We start from the raw sequence: 9,257 nt of genomic DNA on the forward strand, positions 1-9,257 counted from the left end.
AAACTTGAAAGTGGAATAGCACAGAATTAGTAAAGAACTAAACTCCATTTGAAAGCAATTGCACGCATTTGTGAATCCACGCATAGTTATCTGACGGAAATAATTCAGCAAACACAATATGCGTTGAAAATTCAAAGATCTCATGAGAGGCGGACTGATGCCCAATATGTCGGGAAACAATATGCATGTTTCACCATGTAGAACTGAAGCAAATTATCTAGAAGGAATAGAGAAATAATTTTGTTCATGATCCAGGGACCAAATTGGTAAAAATACTATTATCTTGAAAAGAAACATCAAATCAGTAAATGTGACAATGACACAACTACAGTCTTCTGCCACTTCCGGTTGCACCCCATAAAATGGCAAGAGAAACGCACATAGTAATGAGCAGCTGGCATTGCCTGACCAAGCAGCGGCGAAGAAAATTTTGCTAGTTTCTATTTTTCAAGTAAACATAAAAGCTTCAAAAACATAGTACAATGAAAAGGATAGAAGGAGATTGCCGCCATCTAAGTAAATGGATCTTATCAACTACAGCATAAAACCACAGTTGCAACGAGCTAAACTGCGTAAAATGAGGATAAAAGTTACCAAAGTAACATGTTCCTCTCTAATACCTATTGAGTCGTGTGAAGAAAATGGGTATATAACACCAACCAGTTAAGGATTGATCCAAGGCCACACAGAACTGTCCCCAAAAGAGATTCACAGATGCCAAAATGGAGCAGATGCATTTAGTTAAGCATGAATATTTGTCGTGTGATCCCACAGTAAGCACTGTGCGTACTTTAGTTAAGCATGTATATATATCTGAACTTGCAAATTATACACTGGCCAGTGCTATTATTTTCTATTTAAATTTTGTGTTCCAGCATGATATAGAAATTGCATATAAAATACAGTTCAAAACAGGTGCTATAAGTGAAATTGTATTTATCACTGTTGTATTGGTTTCCCAAAGAAAGTTTGTAATCCTCACAATTATGCTCATGAAGCATCATGCTCCATGTTTCATCTTGCACATGCTCTGAATTTCTGGTCTCGCACCTGCACCACATTCAGTTTGAAGCTATCGACAATGGGGAGCAGACTTGTGTGACTGAAAAGTGAAAACACAAATTTCGAACTTATGCAGATTTGAACTTTGGCACATGCACCACAATGCAGAACCGTGTATGATGTGGATTGTAACAAACAAACAAATTGGAGCGTCATGGATAAGGAGGACGTATGGCTACCGTTGTCACTATACGCTGCTGAATTCGGATGGAGCTAGTATGGGAGGTGCCGCCGAGGGCTTACCAGGGGAGACGGAGAAAACACTGCAGCGCCCGGACCGCCGGCGCCTCATATTTTCCTCCTGCCTCTTAGCGCATGTAGGGGCAGCCTCAAAGCCGCCTCTGCTCCAGCTCCTTCCTCAACCCACCACCTGCTCCGGCTCTTCCTCAATCCACATCGAACCCGTTGGATTTCTCACAGAGGATGGTTTGTACCGCATATCCTGAAACAAACATCATCAATAAACTTTAGTATCTCAGATGAAGAATTATGGAGGTATAGTCTACAAAATTGAGTAGTGGCTTTAGAGACATATATCTAAAATTGGCTCAATAGTTGGTAAGAAATTCTCTTTTAATTAGAGAAAAGGTATGTAGTGTTAACTTCTTAAGTTAGCAAGTGCTATCAGCTAGCGCACCATGTCTGCCTCTGCTTGTGTCCGGCAAACATGCTATGATATAGTAAGAAACCCGGGACCAAAGCATGTCGTGAAAGACGCACACGGGGTGGGCGTGCTTCGACCATATCTCCGGGGCACAGTTGACAGAAAACTTCCTGATCTAGTTCTAGCATTTTGCTTCTTTTCTTAAAAATTGTAAGAACAGACCGCTTCCAAGGTTCAAACTATCTTTTAAGTTATCTATCTTAAAACAATGTATATGACCTGAATGTAAACAACATGTCTTAAAATAGTCCATCCACAGACTGCAAGAACATACGTAGAACATATCCCTTCCAAGGTTCAAATGGTTCTTTGAACAATCTATCATAGCCATGAAGATTTGCATAACCTTAGAGAGTCACAGAAAACAGGACAGTGTTAAGATAGGTTCTGTCATGGTTGATATACATCAAACAGTTCCCTTGATGGACGCACTTCATTATAAATTAGGTGGTATGCCTACCAAACAAAAACTTTACATCAAGGCTACAAAAAAATCCGAAATACAGGCAATGATGGATGTGAGAGGCACTGTTCTTCTTAGTAAAGATAGCTCCACTTGTCTTGAAACATATATCAAAAGGCAAAATAACTATAACTTGATTCATGCATAATTAATAATCTATAAATACGATGAGCTGCTTGCCAGAAAAGAGAATATGAAATTAATTACACGTTAATAACTGTAGAAGCAAAACAGAAGACCTATGGCTCATAGATGCATCAGGAGATCACATTCTCCATGCATGGTCCCAGCCAAAGAATCTACTATTCAGAAACAAGAGATTACAAGACCAGTTGAATAAACTATAGACAGGTTCACACAAAAAATTGTCCAGAAGTAGATGGGTTCAGACGATCTCACCATGGATAATTTGCCACCTAGATTTCAGGTGGGCTTGGTCACAAAACAATGGAGGTGAGGAACACACGCACCGCAACTGCTTTCTACCCCATCTTCTTCACCTCGCTATCCCGTCCCAGTGCCTCCAACCGCACCATCATCTTTACCCCTGCCCTCACACCCGTGGAGAATCAGCTCCGCCTCTATGACAACTCGCACGGCGTGGGGTAAGATTCCCGGCGGTGCCGTGGTAGCAGAGGCGGGGGGAGCCGGAAAAGGCCGCAACGTGGAGTCTCGCCGGCGGTGGAAGGCCGCGAGGGTGGGGTGGACTTGGGGTAGGGCTAGGGCTAGGGGCTAAGAACGGCGGCGCGGCAGGATTGAGATCCGGTGACTTGCTGTGAGCAAGTCACCTGTGAACAATACGGTGACTGGCTCCCCTCTCCACACCGTCTGATCAAGGATCAACGGACAGATTAGTATGAACAGCACTCCCGAGCTACAGTGACTCGTGTACAGTAGGCCATCCACAGTACCCTGGCCTACAGTACCATCCACAGTGTTTCGCTCTATAGTATTCAATCTGAACCGCCCCACTGCATCCAATGGCTACCCGCCCGCCAGTTACGGCGTGACTTGCTGTGGGCAAGTCACTGGATCTCTTTCCGGCGTGGCAGGGGTGCGGCGCGCTAGAGGTGGAAGATGAGATGGATCGTGGGTCATACATCTAGGCTGTCGCTTGTACCGTCATACATTTTGTGTTGACTTTTATCTGGATTGCGGGTTGGTTCCCTTAAAAGTTAGGGTTGTTTTTGTAAAATTATTGACCTACGGACCTCAAATTAGTACCACCTTGTTTATATTACGATTTTGTCCATACAAATTGTAAAAGCGTATTATGACTTGAGAAGAAAGCGTATTGTGACGGTGAACCTGATAAAGTCAATCTATGCTTTATTACACTGGTAGAAAAAGGGCCTGTTGTCCCGGTTCGTAAGGGCCTTTTGTCCCGGTTCTAGAACCGGGACTAAAGGGTCGATACTAATGCCCTGTCCCTTTAGTCCTGGTTCAATCCAGAACTGGGACAGATGGGCCTCCACGTGGCCTGTGCGTGGAGCCCAGGCAGGAGACCCTTTGGTCCTGGTTGGTGGCACCAACCGGGACCAATAGGCATCCACGCGTCAGAATTTCTGTGGTTGGGGTTTTTGTTTTTTTTTTGAAAGGGGGTGGGGGGGTTTGGGGGTTTTGGGGGGTTAATTTAGGTGTTTCATATATTGTGTTAGCTAGCTAAAATTAATAGAGAGAAGTGTCCTCTCTTATGTCCGTGCTTGGTCGACGCTACGTACTATACATACGTATAGAGAGGACTAGACACGCTAGCTAGCTAGTAAGCAAACGAAGGAAACAGAAGATCGTCATGAACATATATGCATACAGAGAGAGATTGGTCGAACAACAAATTCTCGTATATCTATCCGACACTACCGGCTACTTATATACAATAATTATCTCTTACAAATATAATCATACAGACTCAGGGTCCACATAGTATTCTCCGTCTTCAGGGATCACATGGTCAAGAAATAATGCCGCCAGTTCCTCTTGAATTGCTCGCATGCGAGATGGTGCTAGGAGTTCATCCCGCTTCCGAAACATCTAATTTAAAGAAGGGGGTCAATACATATATATATGAATGAATGAAACTCAACACAAATGATGGTAATAAAATAACATTGTGAATGTTGTTATTTACGTACTTCATATTGTTCATCAGTGTAGCCCCGCTCACAGGTCGTGTGGCGGATGGACTCGCAAACATAGTATCCACAGAAATCATTCCCTTGTTCCTGCCACAACCACTTTACAAGAAATAGAGGTCAATCAAACTGATAAGCAAGAATGCAAAATGGTATCGATGAAACTAGTGCTTGAATGACTAGTAGATGCGCGGAACATGCTACTATAGTACTTACTTTCGGGTGTCTAAATTGCAGCTCCTTCGGCAGTCCCGGAGCTTTTCTGCTGAATTTTCTCCAAACCCTGCCGGACAAAGAAAACAATTACTTGATATATCAGGAAATGAACAAAGTTGCTGATATGGTGGATAATGATCAATTTAACTTACTTCTCGAGTATTTGAGTCATGTCTGCATAGTCCTGGGGATCTTTTCGTCTTGAGTGTAAGACGGTTACTAGTCACTGCTCAAGCTTAATCTCTAGGAGAATATAGTGGAAACTGCACACGCATGCATAACTCATCAATTACATTACTATAACCTTGACTAATATATAAGGAAAACCGAATACGCACAAGATAGTAACACTCACTTGAAGTTGTAAGGAAAGAGTATTATATCTTTGTTTTCATTTATTACCAACGATCGTAGCAAGTTGGCCTCGGTAGCTGCGGGATGAAATTTAACCTGAGTTGCATCTATGAGATATGTGTTAATGAACCCAATATCACCGAGTTGTCTTTTCTTCAATTCGGCGATCTTCAATCTCAATAATATAGTGAGGATGATTATAAATACATCCAATGAAAGAGCTGAGCTATATAGAGAGACTTAATGACAGAAGTAGTACTACTTACAGACAGTAGCAGGCGACCGTTGTTTTATCGAGGGCCAATTGATTGAAAAACTGATAGAACTCCTCAAATGGAACAGGCAACAGTTTAATTCCAACGAGGTCATGCTCCTTTTTAACTTTCACATACAAAGTACTCCTCCCCCAGAGTCTCTGCAGATTTTCAAGTACCAATCATGCAATCTTCGCATCATCGTTGATAGAGATCTTTCATCTTTGACGAGAGGCTTCCCGTACTCGTATCTTTGTATCCGCACCTCCATGGGTTCATAATGTACATCGTCGGGCAGGTAATCTGGAAGATTGCTATAACCGGGCACCATCCTCGGATCATTAGCGACGTTGTGGCTAGGCATCTTGAGCGGGGGGCACGATTGCTTCGCTTGTTCGCCGAGCTGGGCAATTTGTTTCCCAGCTCGTCGTTCTTTCAGCCTTTGATCATTGACAGTACTTCCCGACCGCTCCGCTTAGGCAAATTCCTTTCCAATAATGCGCTCATAGTTTCCTTTCGGCGGAGACTTGGGTGGTTTTGTCAGGGCAGCCAGAGTGCGCTTCGCTTTCACCGGATCTACCTTCTCCTCCGGAAGTGGATGTCTCTTTTCTTTCAACCCTTGAAACCAGTCATCTACTTCGGTTCGTGCGATTTCGGCGTTCTCCTCTGGGGTCCTCTCGTATGGTAACTTCTCTGGAGTCTTCAGAGAAGGACCGAATCTGTATGTCCTCCCACCTCTGGCTGTACTTCTAGACGCCGGCCGAGAAGATGGAGCGGTTGTCTTCTTTACTTGCTTACGAGGCGGAGGAGAAGGACTACGACGCGCCGGAGCAGCCAGAGCGGTGGCAGGTCTCTTCCGCCCTTGCTGACGAGGCGGAGAAGGAGCCGGTCGAGTGCCCTGATCGTCACTCGTCAAAGGAGGAGGCGGTGGAGGAGGCGGAGTGCCCTGACTCGCCGGAGGAGGAGGCGGTGGAGGAGGAGTGCCCTGACTTGCCGAAGGAGGAGGAGGAGGCGGAGGTGTCCAGTTCGGAAGGTTGATGAGCTCCTTCCGCCATAGGCATGGAGTCTTCAGAGCAGACCCCAGCCTAGTCTCCCCTTCACCGGTAGGGTGGTCAAGCTGGAGGTCCTCAAATCCCTCCGTTATTTCATCCACCATCACCCTAGCATATCCTTCTGGAATCGGCCGGCAGTGAAAAGTTGCGTCGGGTTCAGTAGGATAAACAGAGCCAACAGCCAACAGCTGCCTTGACCTTCAAATCCCGGGAGAGAAGGAAAGATATACTAATTGGAGGCACCTTTCGAGCGTTTACGTTAATCCACGCCATTAAGATTAATATAGCCTTTCGATATTAAATTTAATGGTTAAGATATGCTAGAAGACTATGCCTTATTATAGAAGAAAACAACATGTACGTAGGGACGAAATTCACGCGTACAAAAAAAAACTCACGTAAAGAAAAATCAATTCTCACCACATACATGAAACTCATTAAACTTGCACATGCAAAAAAAGACCTAAGCTCCCACATCCATGAAAGATTAGACATGCACATAAAAAAGAGTCCTAAATGCCAATGTCCAGGTTCCCAGAAAACGTACGTGCCTACTCCTTGCAAAAAGAGGAAGCGTGGCTACAAAACTAAAAAATATGAATATAACCATCTTAATAAATATCAATTGAAGGAATATCATTCTGTAAAGGCAGATTCTTGAATAGGATTGTTTCACAACTGCATCCATTAATTTTAAAGTTTATTATCTAATATGATGCTAGATAGATAAAGCCTCAATTAAGTATAACATTGTGTTTGTTGGTTAAGTGAGGAGCACTTACTAAGGTACTAAAAGAGAAATATATATTATATATGGTTTGAGCAGCATTGTCGTAGTGGTGCATATACGCGCACAACAACAAAGTAATATAACTATATATTGAAATAATTCATTCTCGCTTTCTCCCTTAGTAGGTGGTGTCAAATTCTTGCTACTATGACATGAAGGCTTCATTCAGACCAGTGATGATACTTTGCGCAACATAAATGGGAAAGTAGAGGCACTCTTCCATATAATGAAGTTTATAATATATGTGTTTATATTGTACTATAATTGTTTGAATAACTTAGCATATGTTCAGATGTATGATATCTGTAATTTAAGCGCTTGAATTTTACATATAAATATAATTTTATTAATAAATATGTACCCATATAATAGCTAGGCCGTGTAGTTGCATGGGTAGATGACTAGTCATTATAATCTTGTTTGTGAGCAAGTCAAGCTTATCTAGTTTACACGTAACAACTTGTAGAACATTACAAAATTTATGCTTGCTAATAACTTCTAGAACACTACAACACTTGGCATGTAAAAGGAATTTGATGAGTCATGGCCTACTAAAGCAAGTTACATTACTAGTCTTATCTATCTTAAGAGACCACACAAGATTACAAACTAAGTACCGTAACAGCCATGCTTATCTAGTTTATGCGTAACAATTTGCAGAAAATTACAAACCTAGTTTCAGAAAAATAGGCAATCTAGATTAGTGTTTGAGTTGTAAAGTGAATAAGATGAGTCATGCGTATTGTCACACCTTTTTGGTGGTGGAATGATAGTGCAACAACAAGGAACTTTAATGACCAGTCCAAGAATACACTTGTAAGTAGTGCCACCAAACAGAACATACCAAATTATGATTTTGAGAAGCATCCAAGCACTTTCCACACAAGAAAATGCCAATTGTGAATGAGATCATTCCATGGCAGCTATAAATTGCCCCGTAGCATGACGATCATCCTTCCTCATCCATCATTCTCATAAGTAGAGCGCATCATTTAAGCCAAGCAAGTTGTGGTCAATACAAATCCACCATGAAGACCTTTCTCATCCTTGCCCTCCTTGCTGTCGTGGTGACCACCGCCACAACTGCAGTTAGAGTTCCAGTGCCACAATTGCAGCCACAAAATCCATCTCAGCAACAGCCACAAGAGCAAGTTCCATTGGTACAACAACAACAATTTCTAGGGCAGCAACAACCATTTCCACCACAACAACCATCTCCACAGCCGCAACCATTTCCATCACAACAACCATATCTACAGCTGCAACCATTTCCGAAGCCGCAACAACCATATTCGCAGCCGCAACCATTTCGACCACAACAACCATATCCACAACCGCAACCACAGTATTCGCAACCACAACAACCAATTTCGCAGCAGCAGCAGCAACAACAACAACAACAACAACAACAAATCCTTCAACAAATTTTGCAACAACAACTGATTCCATGCATGGATGTTGTATTGCAGCAACACAACATAGCGCATGGAAGATCACAAGTTTTGCAACAAACTACTTACCAGCTGTTGCAAGGATTGTGTTGTCAGCACCTATGGCAGATCCCTGAGCAGTCGCAGTGCCAAGCCATCCACAATGTTGTACATGCTATTATTCTGCATCAACAACAAAAACAACAACAACAACCATCGAGCCAGGTCTCCTTCCAACAGCTTCAGCAACAATATCCATCAGGCCAGGGCTCCTTCCGGCCATCTCAGCAAAACCCACAGGCCCAGGGCTCTGTCCTGCCTCAACAACTGCCCCAGTTCGAGGAAATAAGGAACCTAGCGCTACAGACACTACCTGCAATGTGCAATGTCTACATCCCTCCATATTGCACCATCGCGCCATTTGGCATCTTCGGTACTAACTGAGAAGAAAATAACTCTAGTACTAGATATATGAAACACCGTTTTCTTAGTCCATGGTTTGGTCGTTGTAGCGGTGAAAAAATAAAGTGGCATGCACTATCATGTAAGAACCCGAACTATACTAGTTCAAACTTGGGAATAAAAGACAAACACAGGTCTTGTCTACATATTTATGTTGCATTAATCTAAAGATAACAAAATGTGTCTGAAATTTGAATTAAATTGAAGTATTTCTTGGACTTTCCAATTGAGTATTATTAAAGTACTAAGGACTATCCACATCCTTGGCTTGCCCCTAATCAATTATTTCCAGAGAAGCATTCAATTCATCAATCAATTACATTGATTTTTGTGGCTGGTACTTCTCCTCAACATCAGTATATTCACCGTGGCTACTCC

General features: G+C 42.7%; 1 pseudogene; it reads left to right on the forward strand.

Moving 5' to 3' along the window:
- Positions 1-7,924: 7,924 nt before the first annotated feature.
- On the forward strand, positions 7,925-9,025 carry LOC147963599 (alpha/beta-gliadin pseudogene; annotated as a pseudogene).
- Positions 9,026-9,257: the final 232 nt, after the last annotated feature.

This window comes from Triticum urartu, chromosome 6A (genome assembly GCF_056163025.1).
Source record: "Triticum urartu cultivar PI428250 chromosome 6A, HENAU_Tu73, whole genome shotgun sequence".
In the NCBI taxonomy this organism is placed as follows: domain Eukaryota; kingdom Viridiplantae; phylum Streptophyta; class Magnoliopsida; order Poales; family Poaceae; genus Triticum; species Triticum urartu.